This window comes from Taeniopygia guttata, chromosome 2, assembly GCF_048771995.1.
Source record: "Taeniopygia guttata chromosome 2, bTaeGut7.mat, whole genome shotgun sequence".
Taxonomy (NCBI): domain Eukaryota; kingdom Metazoa; phylum Chordata; class Aves; order Passeriformes; family Estrildidae; genus Taeniopygia; species Taeniopygia guttata.
Window position 1 is genome coordinate 137,383,704 of NC_133026.1, and position 22,695 is coordinate 137,406,398.

Genomic DNA, 22,695 nt, shown 5'->3' on the forward strand with positions numbered 1-22,695 from the left:
TTTACAAATTGTTTTGTAGAAGAGGCAAACAAAATAAATGTATCTTTCAATGAAACATCAAGATTCTAAAAGAATTTTCTTCATATTTCTGGGGTTTTCTGCATATCTTAAAAATAATTGTGTAAAGCAACCAGGAGGCCCTACTACTTAGCAGGATGCCAATTTAAAAGGAGGAAACAACATGTTCTTTTGCCAGATTCCAAATGAACTTGATGTCCAGACCAGGAACAAAGAATCACCATGCTCTGAGATAACAATTTAATAAAATTTGTGGCATCCGAAGTAGCAATCTTTACCTCAGCATGATATTTGCAGGCATCAAATTTAATAAAATGGCCCCAATAAAAGTTAATCAAAAGTGATTAAATGTATTGGCAATAAAACAAATTTTATGGCAGCAGAGTCAGTTCTGTTCTGTGTGACAAATGAACTGAGCACTGAAAATGGGTGATACATCAATACCATTGCAACAATGAAAAAAGCATGCAAGTCTGGCAGGAGAGAAACTCCATCCAAGAAGAGCACAGAAATGAGTAAAACCCAGAACACCATGCATTTTGCACTACACAGAAGAGAAAAACAACCAAAGGGGTTTGCTTTTCTTCAGGACGACCATAACTTTACCTAGGCTACAGCAACAGGTAATGTCTGTTTTTTAATTAAATTGCCAAATGCAGAACAAGTACCAAACACTAGAAAAGTCACAGTCAGAAGGTTTGCAGGTATTCTTACAAGAGACTAATTCTGCTTCCCTCTCTACCCTGCCAGTTTGAACACTTACCAGTATGAACCTCTGAAAGTTGTAACACAAAAATTGTGACCCTAATTAACTTTCTTGGAGTTGGATGATAAATTGGAATGAGTTGGTTAATATTACCTGTATGCATACAATACAATCATTTTCCATACACAGGGGGTAGAAGATCACTAGGTGATCTTTAACGTCCTTTTCAACCCAGGCCATTCTGTGATTCTGCAGTTTTTAAAAACAGCATAAGCAGCTGCACTTGGCTCAAAACCTGTCAACTTGTCAGTTGAACGTAAAACTGCTAAATTCTTTTCACAGGCGACAAGCAACAAGACGAGAGGAAATAGCATCAAGTTGTGTCACAGAAGGTTCAGGTTGAACATCAGGCTGAATTTCGTCACTGAAAGGGTAGTCAGGCATTGGAATAGGCTTTGTAGGAAAGTGACAGAGTCACCATCACCAGAAGTGTTCAAGGATTGCTTGGATGTGGAACTACAGGCTATGGTGTTCAGTAACAGGCTGGACTCAATGATCCTGGAGGTCTTTTACAACCTTGATGATTTTAAGTTTTCTCCCTGGAAAGAATCCATTTCCCTTCTCTAGAAAGCTGAGGTCAAAAAATGTGTTCTGCTTACTGAGCACATGACTATTATATTTTTCTCACTACCTTTGACTGTCTAGTGTCTTAAAATCAAAATAAAGTCACCACTAATAATTGGTACACATAACATGAAAATCATGTTTCATGATGTGGGGAAATATGTACGCAGTGTCCATTTTTATCCTTGTGTACTTTAAATCAGAATATATATTGTCATAGTTAAAAAAAAATCTGAAGTACACCTCTACCTTAAGAATTACTATTTGAGTCACCTTTCTGAAGATAGCTTTTCACATAAAGGATGCAGCCTGTAGCACTGTTTCGCCTAAAACACAAATTTCATTTTCATATCCCTCTTTAACCAATTACTTGAGGTATCCTTTCCCAGGACATACTTATCTTCTACAGTCTCCTGTTCTCCTAGTATGGAGAAGCAGGAATTTTACACCGACAGGGTTAAATCAATAAAAAAATAGTTCTGGTTATTTTATTCATAACATGAAAAAAAAAGACCAATAGGAAAAAACTAACTGGAAGTTTACTTTGGGTAACAGAGAGGTGTGTCCACACACTAAAAGAGAAATACAATTTTATTTAATGCTTGTAAATTCAACAAAGCCATGCCTTCACGGCAACATTGTTAGCTACTTTTTAGTTCACCCAGAACTGCCCAGCCATCACCAGCAATACAAGTATTTAGCTTCAAGCATGGCAACTCAGGCACCACAGGATTACCGGTTTATGATTTATTTTAGTGACAAGAACAAAAGGGAACATGTGAAGAATGTATTTTGACACCTGCATTTTGAGAAGAGTGGGAAGAAAGTCAAGACTTAACCATTTCCATGTTACAACTCTGCTCTTCAGCATTTAAAAGGGCCAGTTTGCATTGCTCTCAGTTAAAAGAACTTAATTTCCTTTTTCAACAGCTGTCACCTTTAAGACCAAAGGACCACAGGGGAAAAAAGCACAGGGAAGGAACTCACACAACTGAAGAGGAACAAAAAGAGCTAGAATCAATTACTGCCTTTTGTATAGGGAAATTAAGTGTTGTGATGCTAGACATTCCAAAATTAACATGACACGAACTTCAAATATTTCTGCCACAATTACCCAGGTATCCCAAGGAAGTTACTTCAATTCTTCTATGCATCAGCTTCTTTAACTGTAAACTAGTGATAGTTTTTACCTCACAGAGAGGTTATGAGGCAATTAACTGATCATAAAGCACGCCAAGATCGTCAAATGAAAGGTGCTATGCAAGTGCAGGGTATTAATCTCACACTCCAGGTACAAATCATTCTCTTATCCTACCTTTTACCTAGTGTTGGCAGCTTTACAACCATTAAAACTCTCTACTACACACATTGGCTCGATTCCCTGCAGCAGACATCTTAGACACAGTGCACTTTTGTGGTTCAGCTACCTACACTTTCCTACATAAAACAGGGCATTTGGTTCAAGACATCTGCAGCTTCAGGTAGACTGCCCAAACACACAGCCTGCAAGCTGGATACAGACTGTGTGTTTGGCTGCAGGACTACAAGATCCATGAAACTTCTGCCAGCTCCATGTAATGTATGTTGTTAGATACCATCTAATGAGCATAAAAGCTGTAAAGTAGAAGCAGCAAAAGGACCACCGGCCACCCTGGTGAATTTAGGTTTTAATTGCGTATTTTTCAAAACATGCATTGGTTCTATTACCAGTTAGAATGCTTACACTCCATTCATCGTAATGTTATTTAAATAATATATTAGATGGAGACTTCCTTCTAAATTAATAGCACAATTTTAAGTTTGGAACAGGCAGTAACATAAACACTGGAAAATTTACACTCAGGATCACTGGTGATACAGATTCAGCAGAAGTAGCAAAAAGGACAGTGCAGCAAAGACATAGTGCTTTTATCAGCCTGCTCTGCAGGTCAGAAGACCAAGTAGAAAAAAGGTTTCCAAGCAGGAAGTGCAGGGGAAAAAGAGCAGCAGTGCAAGCGAGGGCAGTTCTGTTCTATGTTAACAGGACAAGCCGGGGAAGGAAAGAAAAAGATCAAGGCAAGAGACAAGAGAACTATAAATCAAATGTAACCCTAATGCCATAATCTGGACAGGGAATGGGAGAGACTTTAAAAAAGAGGTGACAGTAAAAATTGATTTATCATAGAGTGATATCCCATACAGAAAGATGGAATAAGACACCAAACACTTTAGAAATCTAAAGAAAATACAGCATTTGCAAGGTTCCAGACAGGACAGAAGAGCAGTTTTGGAGTCTGCACGTGTGGATGACATGATGACAACAAAGCCATTTCAAAGATAGCCTGGGACACTGCGAAGGAAATGCAAAACCAACCATAATGATGATCAAAGTTACACAGCACTGGCTAAATCCACTTTAGTCCTGCATTCGCTATAGCTTCAAGTTATGATTTACTAGTATAAACAAAGTAATTTTTTTCCTTCCACAGGTCAGAAGTGCTTTGCAGTTCCCCAAGCCTGAAACCTACGTCCCTTTCCAGTCTTTTCCTCCAAGTCTCTTTTGAGTTATTTTCCCTTTTCACAGAGCCAACTGCAATAGCATTTTATAGATGTTCAGTGCACTACACACCTCTCTTCTACACAGAGACAAAAGGAAGCACACATATACCTTTACCCAAGTTCTGACAGGAGAAAAGCATTTTGGGAAGAAAAATATCAACAGGACTTCTAACACTTCATACTTTTTAAATTAGAAGACTACTGATGTCTACTGACTCCCCTTTATGTCACGCTATATTAATTCTGTACCTACTTAACAAAAAGTGGGGGGACCGGGGTGGTCTTAAGTTGTAAGACTTTAAATGTCTATATAGACAAAATGTATTTAGCATTAGTAAATAGATTTTATGAAATTTCTAGTTATTCATCCATGTCTACAATTCTTTTATCACTTCTAGCCACAACTTGATAAAATGAGAATGGTGACCTGGTGTTAATCAAGATATGACAGTGATCTTTGATGATACTGGAAGGCGTATGATTTTACCACTTTACAGAATAAGATGAGTTGGAAGGGATTCACCAGGATCATCCAGTCCAATTCCTGGTCCTGCGTAGCACATGACCAAGAGCCCTACCATGTGCCTCAGAGCATTGTCCAAACACTTCGCAAACTCTGTCACTGCTGTCACCAGTTCCCTGGGGAGCCCGTTCTGGTGTCCCAACACCCTCTGGGTGAACAATTTTTTCCCTGATAACCAACCTAAGCCTCCCTGGCAAAAGCTCAGGCTGCTCTCTTGGGTCCTGTCACTGGTCACTACAGACAAGCTCAGGGTCTGGCCCTCCTCCTCCCCTCATGAGGAACTTGTGGACTGAAGAGGTCTCTCTTCAGTCTCCTCCAGGCCAAGTAACCTCGTCCACTTCTCATATGGCTTCCCCTCAAGGACCTTCAACTTTCTTTGCCCTCCTTTGGATGCTCTCTAATAGTTACTATCTTTCTCATACTGTAGCACCCAAAACTGCACACAGGACTTGAGGAGAGGCCACCCCAGAGCAGAGCCGACAATCCCCTCCCTTTCCCAGCTGGTGATGCTGTGCCTGATGCCCCAGGACAGGGCTGGCCCTCCTGGCTGCCAGGGCACTGCTGGCTCATGTTCAACTTGCCATCGACCAGGACCCCCAGCTCACTTTTCCATGGCACTGCTCTCCAGCCTCTCATTTCCAGTCTTTCTGGATTTCCCAGTAATTCATGGATGCCCCATCCCAGGTATAGAATCTGGCACTTGCCCTTACTGAACTTCATATTGTTTGGGATTGCCCAGTCCTCTAATATGTCAAGGTCTCTCTGCAGGACCTCCCTGCCTCTGAGGGAATCAACAGCTCCTCCCAGTTTTGTACCATCTGTGAACTTGCTCAGTGTCCCTTGCAGTCCCATGTCCAAGTCATTTATCAAGATGTTGAACAGCACAGAGCCCAAGATGAAGCCCTGCAGAACCCCTGGAGTGACAGGTCACCAGTCCATTCACTATAACCCTTTGTGCCTGATCCATCAGCCAGTTACTCACCCATCCCATGATGTGTTTATCCAGCTGTGGGCTGGACATTTGATCCAGAAGGATCCCGTGAGAGACAGGAATTCAGAAGCTTTACTGGAATCCAAAAAGATTCAATCAACTGGCTTCTCTTAATCAACTAGGTGAGTTACCTGACATGAAAGGAAATCAGGTTTGATACCAGGATCTTCCTCCCATGCTGGAAGGTCCATGCTGGATGTGACCTACGACTGCGTTGTCTTTCTGGTGTTTTTCAGCATCTCTCAGAATATTTTCCTAAACTTAGGCACTGAAGTGAGACTGACAGGGCTGTAGTTCCTGGGCTCCTGCTTCTTGCCCTTCTTGAAAACTGGGATAATGTTCGCCAGCTTCCAGTTAGCTGGGACATCTCTGGATTCTGTCTAGAAGACATCTGCTCTATTTGTTTGCCCTTTGATTTTCACACAGAGAATCTCAATTTTGCCATTGCCAACTGTGAGCTCCATACATTCAAACACTTATATCATGTACAATGACAAACCCCAGCCTCTTCTGCCCCGCTTATCCCGTCTGAAGAGTCTGTAACCAGCTAACAGTGCACTCCAGACACAGCACTCATCCCACCAGGTTTAGCTTATAGCAGTAATGTCAAATCTCTGGGACTGGGACAAAGCCTGAAGCTCCTCTTGTTTGTTCCTCATGTTGCATATATTAGTGTAGAAACATTTTGAGTTTGGTAGATTGTATCCAATACCTGGTAAAGCAGATTGGGAGATTCACTAGTACTCCTTTCCTCAAGTTTTGGCACACAGTCCCATCACTCATCACTGGCAAGCCTTGCTTACTCCTTTCTCCCTTCCAAGCTAGTTTAAAGCTCTAACAATGAGCCTCATTAGCTACTGTGCTAGAGCTCTTCTTCCCCTTTGAAACAGATGCATCCTGTCAGGTGTTGAGCATACCATCCTACAGTCAAAAATCCTAACAGTTTTTCACTGACACCAACCTCAGAGCAATTGACCTCATGGATCTCCCTATTCCTATCAATATTACTCCTTGTTACCAGAAGTATCAAGGAAATCACTACCCAAGCTCCTGACCCTTCTACCAATCACTCCAGGGCCCTGAAGTCTCTTTTGACTGTCCTCAGACTTGTCTGCTACTTTGTCACCACCAGCTAGAACAACCGAAGTGGATAGCAATCAGAGGGCTTTACTAGACTGGAGAGTTTTTCAGTAATGTCCCTTATCCAACCCCCTAGGAGACAGCAGACTTCCCTGTGAGTGGGGTCCACTCTGCATACTGGGCCCTTTGTTCCCCTTAGAAGGGAGTCTCCCATTGCAATTACCCCACTTCTTCTGTTAACAGAGGAGGTTGTGATGCAGGGTAGAGGTGGCGTTGCTTTAGGAGGTCCCACTATCCTGGAAAGACCCTCGCTCACCTCATCAGTTGTCTGGCTTTCTAGTTCCAGAGCCTCACACCTTTGCAGAAGGTCCTACTTGTCAAATTCCAAGGAGGAACCCTCCTCCTGCAATGTGCAGTGACCTGCTTCCAGCCTTCATTGTGAACAGACCCTTGACTAACAGTCCTTTGACTAATCACCCTGCAGGATTCTGAATCCACCTGCTTTTCCTCTACCATGGAGGTTTAAGACTCCCGAGAGTCTTGAGACTGTGGTGTCTCTGAGAAGCACGGGTCAATCTCTTGCTCATTTGCTGAAATACTATGTAGCCTGTACACTTCCTCCTGTAGCTCCTTCACCTGGTGCCACAGCTCTTAAACCACTGCAAAAGAAACCTTCTGCAAAAGAACTGCTGGCTCCAGCCTCGGGGAGAGGTACCAGGTACTCCTGACAACCTGTGACGTGGAGAGCAGCAGTACCAGTAACTGTAATCGTTAGCTGTAATATTCAAAAATAGGCCTTTACCTGAGTCAAGGATCTCCAATACCTTACTAGGAAATAAAACCAAAAAAGTCTACTTGAGCTGAAGGCCCAAACATTAGCAACACCTTTCCTAAAAATGGCCTATCCAAAAATGTGCTCTTAGAAATGACAACAACTATTTTTATCTAAATTTACAATAAACAAATAATTTGATCAATGTATTTCCAAATTTAAAACACACATATTTGGCTGAAAGACTTACAAGTATGGTGAAAGTAACTTAATGAGTTAACAGGGATTGGGAGTGTACATTAATGTTATGCTTTGACACTCGAATATAAAAACTGACCACTAACATTTGCTTCTTCTCACCAATAGCTTTTTAACATTAAGTAGAGTGCCACATTTGAGACCTGATCCAGACAGAAACAAACCCATTGATGAGAGAGAGCTGAAAGTCTCTTAATCACACAGACCGGGTCCAGATAACCTCAGGCAGTGGCCATCTGTCCCCTTTATATGGCACCTCCCAGTTCACACCTGTACAAGCAAGGGCTTGGCGAGCAGGACCCCAGCCTGGAGCGGGCAGCAGCACCGGGGACACACCAGCTGGGCACCAGGAGCAGTGACACGACCTCAGTCCACCAAGGCAGCCCAGCATCTCCCGTGGACACATGTTTAGAGGTTCACTTGAGCTTTGAAATTGAGTAAAAGCACAGTGACACAAGGATGAGAACTTCTGAAGCAAGGAAAAGTGAAATAAGCAGGAAGGTTACAGACAGAGTGCATGCACATGGCCTGAAAATACAGACCTACTGCTATTTCAACTAAGACTGTATCACTTCCTTGAATGCAAAAAAGTCAGTGGTAAAAGTTATTTAAAAATTTAGCTTAATGATTAAACATTATTTGTTCTGAAACAGAAAATGTGGGCTAACGGAACAGTCACTTGCATATGTTTAATGAGTTTTAATATTAACACTACAATTGCTAAAAGTATCAAGAAAAAAACAGATTTTCCAAAAAAATATATATATGGAAGCATCAATTGTATGCAATTCGAAAACAGAAAAAATGACCAAAATCAGACATTTAAAAATGGGGAATATTTGCCCTATTTCCCCTTAATTTGCCTATTTCCTACTAAAATTACCTGTTCTTATTTTATAAAGTAGCAGATCTTAAAAGACATTTGGGCATTTACCATGTTTACTATGTTCACATCAACTACTTTCCTTTATGTTAAAAAGGAAAAACCTGCATATAAAACTGAGTAAAATGACAAATAATTGAAAGTAAAATATTATTTCTTCTTCATACTACTCTAATGTACTTGAACTACATCAGTTGAGATGTTTTCATGCAAATGTTGGGTTTCCATTTCATAACTGTATATATTTCAAATTAAATCAAACCACCTTCACATCAGCCCCTGCACAAATGAAGACTTCCACATATTGGAGGGTGTATGGAAAATATTACTTAACTAGTTGATCAAATTACAGTAGTTGAAATGCATCAGTTTCAGTAACTTAAAAGTCTCTTTCAAATTCAGGATAAATAGAATATCAAAATCATAGGGACAGAGCTCAAAGTCATCTGATAGCCGTTTCCTCCCATTACACACTGTTTGTAGCAAACATCTGGCTAATGTATCCTCCACGACCTCCCCAGATTTCTACTCAACCTGCCCTACTGTACCACTACTCTTATGATGTTTCTCCTCATGACTGACTCACTCTTAATACAAGTTGAACCCGCTGCTTCTTCTTGCAACCATCCAGGACACAGGAAAAAGTCTTGGGCAAAACCATTTTTCATTTAATCAAATGTCCTTTCACCCTCCCTTCACTGAAGAAAGCAAAAGCCCACAACAGAAACAATCCCAGTGAAGAACTACCATCACCATTATGATAAAACACTTTCTGTTACATAGCTGTAGCAGGGGAAAGGAGGGGAGAGGGAATTTTCAGGAGCAGGTAACTTGGCAGGAAAAGTAGTGTTGTTTGAGGCTCAATAATATGCTCAGGTATCCATGACCAAACCAACACCCAGATGCCACCAAACAAGCAGCTCTCCTACCTCTGCCCATCAGCAAAGCCTCAAAGAGTTATAACTTATATGACCCGTATATAGTGATGGCTTTATTTCACAGATGCAGAACTGTATCAAAATTTTATCAATAGGAATAATAAAAACAGATCTTTCCCCTGTTCAAATTATTAAGATGGATCAGATTTTATTAATTGGTTAGCAAGTATGAGCAGGATCAGAGGCTGGACCCGAGTGTTCCTTCTTTCATATTAAAGTGCCATTTAAATGCAAGAAGAGAAAGCAAAGGGAAAGCTTAAGGAGCACATCTGCACTGTGCAAAGGGCTGTGCTGGGAACTCAAGGCTGGACCAGAAGTGCATTGCAGAGCCCTACCTCCTGTGACACCAGTTCCTAAGGGACACAGCTGCAACAAACCAACACACACATGGCCTTACTGATGTCTACCCTGATCCCTCCATCCAAGATGAGAGCACCCCACCGCATGTAATCTCCTCTGTCTGCTGCCAGCAAGCCTGAGTTATTGCCACTCTCTCCACGGCATGATGTGTCCCACATCTACTGCAAGTCATCTACTGCTCTTGCCAATTACAGGTCTTGTTTAAACAGGCGCTTTTATTCCCAGGTTGACACATTGAACTAGCATCTCTCCCATACCAGTTTCCCATTTGAGCACTGTCTTGATTTTTGCAATTCCTCTTTGTATCGTGTCAGATTAAAATCTAAATCACAGTGATGACAAGGAACATTGATGTTGTAAACAGACACCTCTTTAAATAAAGTTGTGATCAAAGCATCAAGTAGCCCAATAAAACCCAGGTGGCTCTAGCTTATCATATGCCATACTCATTATTTCAAGTGTCCCATTTAATAGATTTCCAGGTGTCAACAAAAGGTTTGTGCCAGTTCTTTTATTTCTGGCTTTGTTTATATATCTGGTGCCTTTTGATAAGAAGGTCTAATATTAAAAAAAAAAAAAAAAAAAAAAGTTAAAAAATACTAATTTTAAAATCAGGCATTTTGCCACAGCTGGCAAAACCATAGAAACCAGTGTGTCTTTGTATTATTCACCATCTACATTAAGCATAGCTAATTACAGAGGAATACCAAATGACTCATGTTTGCCATAGTTTTCTGTGGGCCAACATGTTTATTCAAAAAAGTCAAAATAGTTTTAAAATGTCAACTTTAAGAGATTTAATCTGAAAGTTTCATGTAAAAATACAGTCAAAATTTTTAACTACTTATAGAAGTCACTACCTTTAAAATTACTATAAGATCTGACAGCAAGAAGACAAAGAGAAAAAAAAAAACTGATTTGACATTTATTCTTCATTTAACTTTGTGCTTTATGTGTCTGAATACATAAATTAATTATTCACTTGAAACATCATTATAAGAAAAATGCCTTGGAAGATTTGGTCAAGTATCATACAATGGAGCACTGTGAATAGCAGGAACCTTTTTTAAGTGTCATTTTAAAAAGTAAAACCAAGAGCTCGAATTTCTACGTTTGAGGATAGAGGGATGTTTTGTTTTTAATTCTACACCATTGCATCAAAGTAGAATTTTACAAGGCACTTCCTCATCCCTCACCCTGTCATTCATCATTTCAAGTAGTGTCTTGCTTCCTCTCGAAGCACATAGTCTTTTCTGACCCAGTATTTCAATTTCTTTTAATACAAAAGAGACAAAAATTTTGCATGGAAATAAGGTTTAGAGGTCTAATCTTTCTGAAATGCTATGGCATTTCGCCTTCCAAACCCCTACTTGCCTTTCAGTTATAACTGAAATTTCAGTTTCCAAATTAGCCAGGTAGAGATGCCAATAATATTCCACTGAAAGCCATTAAGAACTGGACACCTAAACTCCTGTGCTGTTTCTAAAATGTTTGAGCAAGTATGTGTTTGTATAATGTTCAGGACACCCAGAGCCAGCTGACGCCTCTGGGCATGAGCACAGTAAAGCATAAATCAGGTCACGCTTCCTAGTTTGAGAGCTACATAGCTTTCAGGGTGGAAGCACTAACCTCATTCCAATTTACATCTAAACATTTCTTACTCCCACTCCTTATTCCATCTCCTCAGCATTCCTCATATCTTCAACACTTGGTGCCTATTGGAAACCATCACTGCCTCCGAGTCCAGTAAACTGACCAATGCCAAAGCCATCCTCAACTGTCCTTTTCTCTAGTCTTCCGTAAGTAACGCAAACCAAATGAACTTGAAATTCTCTAAAAAGAAAGCACATGGCAGAATGAAACTGTATATAAAAAAATACATACATAAATATATATGCTTGCAGGCACACATTTCATTAACATTTTTTTGTTTTGTAATTATTTTTTCTATTTCTGAGAATTGTCATATTTGGTCTAGTTCCTGAACAGTTGGTGTTGCTCTCTTGTCTCTCTTATACATGATGGGAGGTATGTAACCAGACAGCAACATACCAAGTCTAAAAAACCATTCTCCGTAGAACTGAAAAAACAAAAAAAAAAAATCCTACCCTTGTATCTTTAGTTACTCCTCGTAGGACAATGTTTCTCAGCTACAAGAACCACTAGGCTCAGGGGACGAAGACCATCAGAATTTCCTGAGTATACAAAGAGCTCCATTTTTACAAGTGCCTGCTGTTCCACTGCGTGAGAAAGCCTTTCGAGGTTCAGTGTGTACCAGGAGTGGCACCCAGTGTCCAAACTGCATCCTTACAACAGCATTTTCAGTTCCCTTTTCAGCCTCTCCGTGTTCCTTTCTCCCAGGCTGCAGTTACAGAAAATCAGCAGTTCTCTGCTTAAACTGTGCATATACTCTAAGCAAAGCAGTTTTACACACACTTTTTGCCAAACTGTTTAGATTAACTGTGCACAGATGAATGAATTTTCAACTATTCCATGTGGACAACAACTATTAAGTCCAGTAAGATACTTCATTTAAACCACAGAGATACAGATTTTAACTCTGAATGAAATCAACATTTGTGTAGACCATGGTCTTTTAACTATACTCAACAACTGACTTCACAGTCCCTGGCTGATTTATTCTCAATCATTGGCACTGCTTTGATAGTCCAATCCAGTCTTCCTAAACATGTTTTGTTAGAACTGAAGTGAAAATCACTAAAATAATTGGAAAAAAAAATCCAAAACAACAAAGCAACAAACAATTTTCATGTTTTGCAGCTATGCAGGATTTTAAAGATCATCTACAGTGCTTTGCTAAAACAACTGAGTGAAAATGAAAGTAACAAATTAGAAAATAAAATTGTTTTGTTCTTCCCAAAACTGATCAGAGGGATAACGCTTGATTTTAAACAATAGTTAACACCTGGAGTAAGTTATAAAGAAAAGTTTTCCCCAAATTGCTGCAAAAGCTACAATTTCTAGCTTTTCTTTCCTTTCACTACCACAGAGTAGCAAAGAACAGATCAAGATAAACACTTAATTATTATAACAGTTATCCTAAAGCATTAAACAGTTATTATTCTAGCTGTAGGTAAGAGCACAGTATGGAACAATGGAACAATACAAATTGGTGAAAAGGAAAAAAAAAATCCCTATTTCCATCTACATTTGAAAGTCAAATTGCAAACACCCCTTTCAGTAATTTTGCCAAACTTCACCTGGTCAGTTTTCCTTCTTCACTAATATCAAAAATTAACCCCCACCATAACATCTCTCCCTGCAAACAATGAAGCCCAGCATTATCGGCCTCACGTGTGCAAGCTGCAAGAACATTACATGCAGCTCTTCAAGGAGTCAAATGCCTTGCAGCTAAGTGAAATTCTGAGTTCATTAAAACCTAAAAGATTAGATCTCAGCTCCACGGCAAATATCTCTAAAGAAGCTTTTGTTTCTCAACCAAAGACACAAAACTGGCACAATTTAATAGTTTACTGAGAACTTCAAAATAATGATGTTCAGAGTCTGTAGTTCCTCCCTTTACCCCTCTGATTTCTCTGCTGCATAAAAGAACACTATAAAACCTGCAATACACACCACATGGATCAGGTTATATATATATATAGATATATACATACACACAAAGACACTGAACAGCATGTTCAAATCCTGGAATTACTCCCCCGGTAAGATTTATTTTGTTTCAACGAGACTTCTACTTGCAAAAACACGCACACATTGCACAGCAAATACATCTCTTTTTAGTTGCCTAATATGGCCAGGGAAACCATTTTGATTATTCTGTGCCCACTTATGCATTGTCCTACAAAACAATAAGATAGAACAGCAAGAAACTAGCAATTAAGAGAGTCTAAATGCACATCGGGAATCACTAAAATCCACGCTAGCCAAGTCAGGAACAATATGACTGATGAATAGGCCATATTATATTGGGATTGTTAGCAAGTGTTAGAAAATTATCCTTAGCAGATGTCCCTTATGACCTATATATATCACACAAAGAATATGCCTGTCTTGTTTTCTAAAAAAGTTTTAAGACCTCTTTCCATTTTTATTACTGACTAGAACTCCACATGTCTACATGTTGGCTATAAATATGTACAGAGCATTTATCACACTAAATTTACAAAAACATATTTTACTGTAAACAACCTATTTTCATGTATATTTTTCTACTGCATGAATTTACGCTGTACTGAAGCATGTAATCCAATAAAAGAAATCAAACTGTGCATTCAGCACAGTGAAACAAAAGGCAAGATACATACTACAAGCTATACACTACTACTACAACTTATCAACTGACACACCATAAACCAAAACAGAGTAAACTTCTTCAGTGAGATGGGTGAGAGCCTTATCTGCAATAAAAACAATTGTGGATGCAGTCAATAAGGAATTATATAAATCTAAGTTACTGTACACTACTAAATGTGCAACTATGCACACCCTGCTCATCTTCACTAGAGCTTTAAAGTAGATTTTACTTTCTTAAATTTTGCTGATATTAAGATTCTATACACTAGATTACCTTCACACTACAGAGACAAGTAAGATTTGCTCAGTTTGAACTTTCTCAGTTTCTCCATATATTTTTGACTGCAGCACAGGATTTCACAATACATATTAATCATAAACAACTAATGTTAAAATAAAGATACAAACATAAATTCTACTAAGGATTTTTCTCTCTTTTCTATCAAAGACTAGTACTTTTAAAACACCTTTAAAGTTATACAATTTTTTATGAAAAATTTCTTATATCTCTTTAACTCCACTACTGCAGTGGGTTTCCTGCCAGCAGAATGGATTTTGAGTCTGTTCCTCAACTATTTAATTCCAAATTCAGTCCTGAACCTTGGGCCAGCTTCTTGTCTCTGCCTTTCCATCAAAAAAATAAATATGAACACTACGAACAAAAGAGGTGCAACTTAGGTTTCATGTGTACTATACTTTGAGTATGGAACATTTTCTTAGAGAATAATGCTACATAATTTTTCCACATTATGCAGTTGATAAGTCCATAAAACATTACTGAACAAGAAGAATGAAAATTATTTTTCATAATTTACTGCTACTATTTATTTCAATCAGTTTCTATTACCTCTCATACCGATGTATTGATTTGAATTGCTTTTCAATAGACCTATAGGCATTTCCTTAATTTTAGCTCTCAAAAAAAAAAAAAAAAAAAAAAAAAAAAAAAAAAAAAGAGGTGATCTGCTCATTTTGCTGTGCTTTCCTTCAGCTCCCTCAAGTTTATTACAGCTTTCTTAGGGAAAGGAAATGGCTAAATACTTGCATTAGCAAAAAAGGAAAGGAGGGGGAATGGAAAGAGGTAATAAGAGGTGTTGAAAGAACTCTCTCTTCCTCTTGGTCCAGTCCCACTGGGAAAAGAACAGATGAGCGTAGAGTCCAAATGTATGGCCAAGGCAAACACCAAGGTCCACTAACAATTGGTCCCTTAAGAAAGGACATGCTACAGACCCAGGCAAGACATGCAAAAAGCACAGAGAGTGAGATCCAGGCAGTCCTACTGCAACAGCCACTCCCATACCACATTGTCAAAGACCAAGGAATCATCATCAAGGATGAAGAAGCTGGAAGTTTTCAGCAGAACTGACAATGCTGTGTTCACAAGCTTTTCGCTTCCTTCTGAATGAAGCTTTTGTTCGCCAAACACAGAGGTAGACACAAGAGCACATATTAAATGTGTGTGTGTGCATATATATACTTTCATTATTTAATTGGGTATATGCGTCTGTGCTCCTTTATGTCTTTAGTCAATGCTGAGCTGATTATATTAGCACCAAAAAAATTAAATTCAGAATAGCTCATTTGTAATATTTTACCAAAACTGAGGGTAAAAGAAATTGGGCTTCCATATTGCTGACCATATAAAAATTAATGACTTTCTGCAAGTCTTACAAAATTATACAAAATATCCATATAACAAACTAAATTATTGTATATCGTTATTACAAATAAAGAATACAGCTAAGATAGAACACAAGCTATGAAGCAAAAACTTCTGGCTTCAAGATGAAATCTTCCATATAACAAAATGTTTAAATGCATAGCTGAGTTGGATACAATCTCCCAGCTAATTTTAATGCTAAAAATCAGTTATATAAATCTAACTACCTCTCTCTTAAAAGAGACACTTTTCTAACTTCATTTACAGGCTAAGTAAGCGAATATTCTTAAACACAATTTTCAGTAAAGTACAGCATGGAAGTTTATTAAGTATGATAATAATATTCCTGCAATTACAAATTACGGGAAAAAAATCAAGTAACCTACAACAGATTTTAGGCTAGATTTTTCTGTTTAAAATTGCTCAAGGAAAAAAGCCATTAAATATGTTTTCTTAAAAAAAAAAAAAAAGCTAAGAGCTAGTAGAACATTTTGCATTTTAAATGAAATTACACTAACTTATTTTGCAGCAGAATTTCAATGGAAACTGATTAAATAAACTTTATTATGCATAGTACTTTAGAGAGCAAAATGATTTGGTTTTTTTATATAAAATTAGATGTTGAACAAAAGGATTAACCTACTACTTTAAAGTATTGCCCCTACAGTAAAAATCAACTTGAAAATCCAGAAATGCAGTAAAAAAAGCATTTCAGGCAATTTGTGCAATACTGTCAGAAGAGGAATTGTTGATATGCAATTTTTAAGTCTGCACAGTCAGTAGTGAAAATCCCTTTAGATAAGCCAAGGAGTTCCATCACAATTGCTGCGTTCTCTTTCTTAGTTACGCGTGGTAGAACCGGGACGCAAAGAAGCAAACCCGCAGCACAAGCAAGCTCCTGTCCTGCTTTTAGGATACACACACATGGAATTCTCCCCATCTGCACCGAGCCTTAGAGCACACAGCACATTTAGGCTGATTTGAGAAACGAAAAAACACTGAGTCAGGACAGTCAATGCACTCTGTAACATATTTTCTGAATTCATCAGTGTAACAGATCAGATGCCGTATCAGGCGAAGGTACCGCGCACCCCGGCGCTGCCGCACGCCCCGCGGCGCCCGGCCGGGAGGGCGGCGCGACTGCGGCCTGCGCTGGGCACGGGCGCCCCCTGGCGGCGGCTCCGCGGCTGCCGGGACACACGGCCACGGGGGGACACGCGGCCACGGGGGGACACGCGGCCACGGGGGGCCGGGGGGGACGGACATAAATGGGCACCGGGAGCCACGCGGCCACAGCGGGAGGGACACCCGGACAATTCACTCGCCTCGGGCAGGAGCGCTGAAAGCGCCGCTCCTCAGCGCTTTTGGTTACAGAGCCATCCCCCGGCACACACCGTCGCCTCTGACACACACAAGTACACGCACCCACACGCCCAAGGCGCACTTCAGCCCGCACCCGGTAAAACAGCCTTTTATTGAGATTTCTTCTTTCTTACCCATTAAAGACAAAAACCTCCAGTCATTCCAGGTAAGTCTGCACAGTATGAAAACTTCGGCAAAACATTTAACAGGCTGTGTGCCTGCTACTCCACTGAACCATCACAATTACACACACGTCAATATCAGCTTCCTTTCAGGAAACAAATCAAGGGCTTGCACTAGGCACAGGTAAAGTACAAAATAATTCAAGTGTGATTAGCAGTTTTAATAAAGAACCCTGAATACGTGATACGTCTTATTAGATGACACTTAAGCACATAGTAAATAACATTTTTGTCAGTATATTGCAGTATCAGTTCTGGCAAACCACAAAAAAAATCACATATCATATGACAGTATTTTGAGTGCTTAACAACTGACTATCCACTCTTTGTGGATAGTCAGTCATCTGAATTCCTTATATAAATTAAACCTTATTGAGTCTATGGACTATTTTAGACATTCATTACACCCAAATGATAAAAAAAGAAACAAAAAAACAACCAAACAAAAAACCTTAAAATTCTATATCATTTTTTTACATAGAGAACGAAATGTAACTTCATAAACGCATGGACAAACCTGACAGGCTTTCACCAGCACTCAGTAATTGAAAAGTCAACATTTACACAGTATGGCTTTCTTCCTAAATTACAAAGGCCTTACAAAAAACACTGATGTGGAATTTACATAAACATACTACAGCTGGAACCAGAACCAAGGTTGTGATTAAGGCGCTTTTGGGTTATCTGTTCCTGTCCTTAGTGAAATAAAACTCAAATTTCATGTAACCTGATTTCTTCATTTCATAAACATTCCATTTTCTTAAAGCAAATGACAACAGACATGAGCTACAACTGTTATATCTAAAGAGAATAAACCTACACAAAAAAAAAAAAAAAAAAAAGACGAAAAAACAGCTAAAATTGTATCTGCCAATTCAGAGCAGTTACAGTCACTGCATGTTCAAGGTCTGTCACACAATACAAGAGAAATACAAGATGATAAATACAATGATAAAACCTTTGATTTAAAATGAGAATAAAACAAGAAAAACTGACAAAATCTAGCCTGGACAGAAGCCTTTACAAAAAGCAGATGAACCAACACTGCTGAGGGGGCAGTGATTTAATGACACCAGGACTTCTACAGCAATACTAGCAAAAGAAATCAACCCTCACAGAGTCCATTTGAACCCCACTGCAACAAGGCTTATGAAAGGTCTAGAAAATGCATCTTAAAGGAACAGCTGAAGGAGCTGCATTTGTTCAGCCTTGGGTAGAGAAGGCTCAGGAGGTACCTCATGGCTCTCTACAACCATCTGAAAGGAGGGTGTAGTGAGGTGGAAGCCAGTCTATTCTGCAGTGCCCGCAGTGAGGACCAGAGGAAATGGCCTTAAACTGAGACAAGGGAGATGCAGATTAGGTATTAGAATTTTTTTTTTTCCAGTGTTAAGGCAGTCAGGCATTGGAATAGGTTGCCCAGGGAGGTGACAGATTCACCAGGGCTGGAGGTCTTTAAGAGGTATCTGGATCTGATCCTGGGTCAGTGATAGTACTGGGCAAGATTGGACTTGACAATCTTGTTTTCTTCCAACCTGGATTCTGCCTGAAGCCCTCTGCTTCTGCAAGGACCACTCACTGCAGGTGAGTGCAGGCAGCACTGCAGGTAAGGCTCAAAAGCTCAAACTGCTGCTGCCCCTGGCCAAATAAAACCCTGAATAAGCACTATTTATGAGCTATGACACCTTTGTCCACATGCAACTGCACCCATTTGAGGCTAAAAAAATGGTGGGTTTGTGGAAATCTTGCACTGTGTTATTTTTAGTTGTTACTGAATGATTACACAACTAAATACAATCTAAAGCACAGAAAACTGCAGTAACTGAATCTTTACTCATCTAATTAACTTCTAACCTGAAAACCAAAATTAATCTTTTTAAGTAACAAAATAAAAATCATGTTGGGGGGTGGGGAAGAAGTCATCAGCTTTCCTTCTGGAGCATTTCAGAGGGAATCTAATAAAAGAAGAAAAAGTTACAACCATATAGAACTCATTTTGATGTATAATTACATAACTGTCTCAAAGTTCTGATTGGCGTATTTACCACAGGACTTTACTGATCATCTTAGCATTGTAACTAAGTTACTAAAATACATCGGACTGAAATAAATCTGTTTCAAAATAATGTCTCACAACATCTACAATGAGTGACAAGAGGTATACTTCATTTTGAACTGTTGTTATTTCCAAGAAGGGAATATGAATTTCCTTTAAACTGGGAGAAAAGCTACTTAGTGAAAAGGACCGAAGAGAAACTCTAAATAAAGTGCAAAGGATTGAACTTAACATGCTGCTTAGAAATAAACAGACATGAGAAGTACATTTATTTATCAGGAAGAACATAGCAAAAAATAAGGGTTTTAGTAAACGTTAACTGAAAGACAGCAAAATTATGCTCAAAGGCTTGGAAGTGCCCTGAAGTGAAAGCACTTCTCAGAAAACTACCCAAACAACCTCTACAAGCTGGAATACTACAACTTTTCACAGAAGTACCAAAGCCAAAAATCCTTACAGCAGAAATCTGATTTTCCCTAAACAAGAGTTGAATATGTGGGGTGGAGGATGTGGGGAAGGGGAAACAGGGGGCATGGAAATGGGTTTTATGTGTAAATCGTTGAAAGCATCTTTATGAAATTTAAGATCAGTGCTTTGAAAAATAAAATCAGTGCCTATGAGGATTTAAGTGCACCAGCAATAAGGAAACACAATTATGTGAAAAGTAAATGCCTAACCAAAAGCCCAAAGTGCAGCCCTAAAATACTGAACATTCACATTGAAGCATCTTCTGCTGAGGACTCAACAATTCTGCAATTTACCTCTATTAGCTCACACATCATCAACTAAACTTCACCTACAGATTTCTAACAGAGAGCTGGGTTGAACCCTCTCACCCCCACTAAAAATCTCATGCTGCAGCAGGCCAGCCTAAGTGTTTAAGACTTCCCTGACAGGAAATCTAACCAAAAAAATTGCACTTTGGAAAAAGAATCATAGGAAGACAACAGTGCAGGAGAAACTTTCTAAGATGAAAAACACCTGTGGACTCATACGTGGTGGACAGCCCGCCCACATTTGAAATAAGAATTACCTGAAGCTAAAAAACCTCTTTCTGTTTTCTGTCATTTCAGAAGTAGTCCAATTCAAACTGCATTTAAAAAAAAAAATGTTCTTGCACTCAAAGAACAATTTCAGATATGGGTTTTTTAAAAAAAATAATTTTTGAAGGAATTCTGTAACAGCAAATAGTCAAATTTTGATATTATCTCAGGCATTAGCAGCAAGAAACAAAATGGCACTATAATAAAAGCAAACTACGCATATCTAACAAAATGGTTGTTGTAAGCAAGTTTAAATACATCTTTATCAAACTCATTCTTAAATGTCATGCATACCTATTTCAAGTTCAATTTAAGGATATTTTCTTCGCACTCTCAAAAATGTGTTTTATATTAGGTTTGCACAGCTTAAAAGAGGAAAACATTCAAGTAAATGTGTCTTGCCAATTACCCAACAGTTTATTTGGGTCAAATATCACCCTCCTGTACAAAAGCTCAAATTCTCTTAACAACAATCACCTCGAGACCACTAAGGCCTACACTAAGGCAGAAGATGATGCAACATCATCCTGACAAAAGAGCACAACATTAGGTATCATTCTGTGTGATAGCAGCACTGAAGTGCTAAGGCACTTTCCCTCTGTATCTGTGGGCCTGGATTTGTGCAAATATATAAAGCCAGGTAGGGAACTGAAGTAACACACAAGTCATAGGGGGAATGAGGTGCCTTGTTTTCTTTGGCTTTTAGCATCCTGAATTTTAATATTCTGGCATATAACAAGAGATTTCTCTACTTGAATTATCTGCACCTAGAAGAAAAAGAATCTTTTGAAAAACTGTCAGAATGCTTGCATAGGGGACCACAGTCCAGGGAAAACAAACAGGGGGCATTTATAAAACATTACTGATTTTTGCATTGGCAAGACAGAAGACAACTCTGAGGAGCCTAAAAAGATACTAAAGGCTCCAGCTAGCAACCTCAACAGCCATTTTGTCTAGGTTTTCATCTTCCCTAGGCTCTACAACAAAAGTTAAAGAGCTCAACACACCCCTAGTAAAGGGAATGCAGAATCAACACGAGCATTTTGCATTTCCTAAGTGGTTCAGTCTATTTAACTGTATTTCACTAAGAATACAGAGGCAACATCTCTGTGATCCATGCAGTACAGGCTAAGGAAGATGGAAACAAATGGGAAATTCTGCTGAATTAGCTTACAGGGTTTAGCACAGGCAAGCTCCCTGACTTGGCTGCAGATTCCCCACCACTGCCAGAGGCAGCATCAGCCTCACTGCCACATGCTCACTTCCCACTCTGGCCAGAGTTTGCTCTGCTTTCTGTGCCCACAGCATTGGAACAGAAAGCTGAAAAGTTAAGAGGGTCCAGGTGAGGGAAGCTTTGCCTTTGGACCTTATTTAATGTAAGGAAAGACTTGTACCAAAAATCACTTTCATGGAAGGAAATTTCTCCCAAACACCAAGAGTTGAACCCTGCGTACCAGATCACAGGCTTACAGTTCAGCACGGGAGCCATCCTACAGCGAGCTGAATCCATCTCTGACACTGAGAAATTCGTTTCAATAGTTGCTCTCCTATGAGCTACATGGAAATAATTCAGACATTTTCTACTGAAAAAAAATGAAGCATGGGGTCCAATTAAGAATTTAGATTACTTCAATCCTTTGAAGAGCTCCAGAAGTGAAGGAATCTTAAAATATTTTTTAGGCTTTATTAAAATATAGTTCTGACTCAGGCACCATGTTATTGTAGGACAATTAAGATGCCTTTTTGTTTTGCACTCTTATTTTCTTTGACCTAACTGTATAATCACACAAAGGAAGTGATAAACCATGATGAAACCTTACCAAGTTGCAAAGAATTCTTAAAATTATCTCTGCTATAAAAGCAGAGTCCAAGATTCTTTTGTTGTAAGATTAAAATATTAATTTAATAAAACATAATATCATTATAAGCAAGAAAAAGCAGTTTATTACAGATTAAGTAATCTTGCTCAAACGGAATTATCAAAACAGAATCAACTGCAACTACTTTGATTGTATCACCTCTTTAGCTACTCTCAAAGTTAAACTGACTCTTCATGCCCCAATAAAGTTTTTCTACTGGTATCATTAAATACATACATACTTATAATATCAAGATTAGAACTGATAAGTTTTAAGCCTTTTAAGTTTTCTTTATAATTTTTATGTCATTCTGTGCCAAGCCAATAATACTAACTTACAGTGTCAATAACAAAACATCACTAGGACCAGCAGAAAACACTGAGACAGAAACTACCCATGCTACATTCTAGCTCACTTAGAAAAAGCAAAATGATCACCCAGACTTCAAATTAGCCAAAGCCTCTCAAAACTCACAAAGCTCTGCTCTCCAGATTTTCAATGAGTACTTAATGCATACAATGAAATCCACAGAGAGGCAATGCATGTGCCAAGCTCCATCCAGATGTG

The 22,695-nt window shown here is 39.0% G+C and overlaps 1 protein-coding gene across 2 annotated transcripts in view; it reads right to left on the reverse strand.

Annotated features, from left to right (window-relative positions):
• The window catches only part of EIF3H (eukaryotic translation initiation factor 3 subunit H), an 85,016-nt gene that overhangs the window by 43,820 nt on the left and 18,501 nt on the right, over window positions 1-22,695 (reverse strand).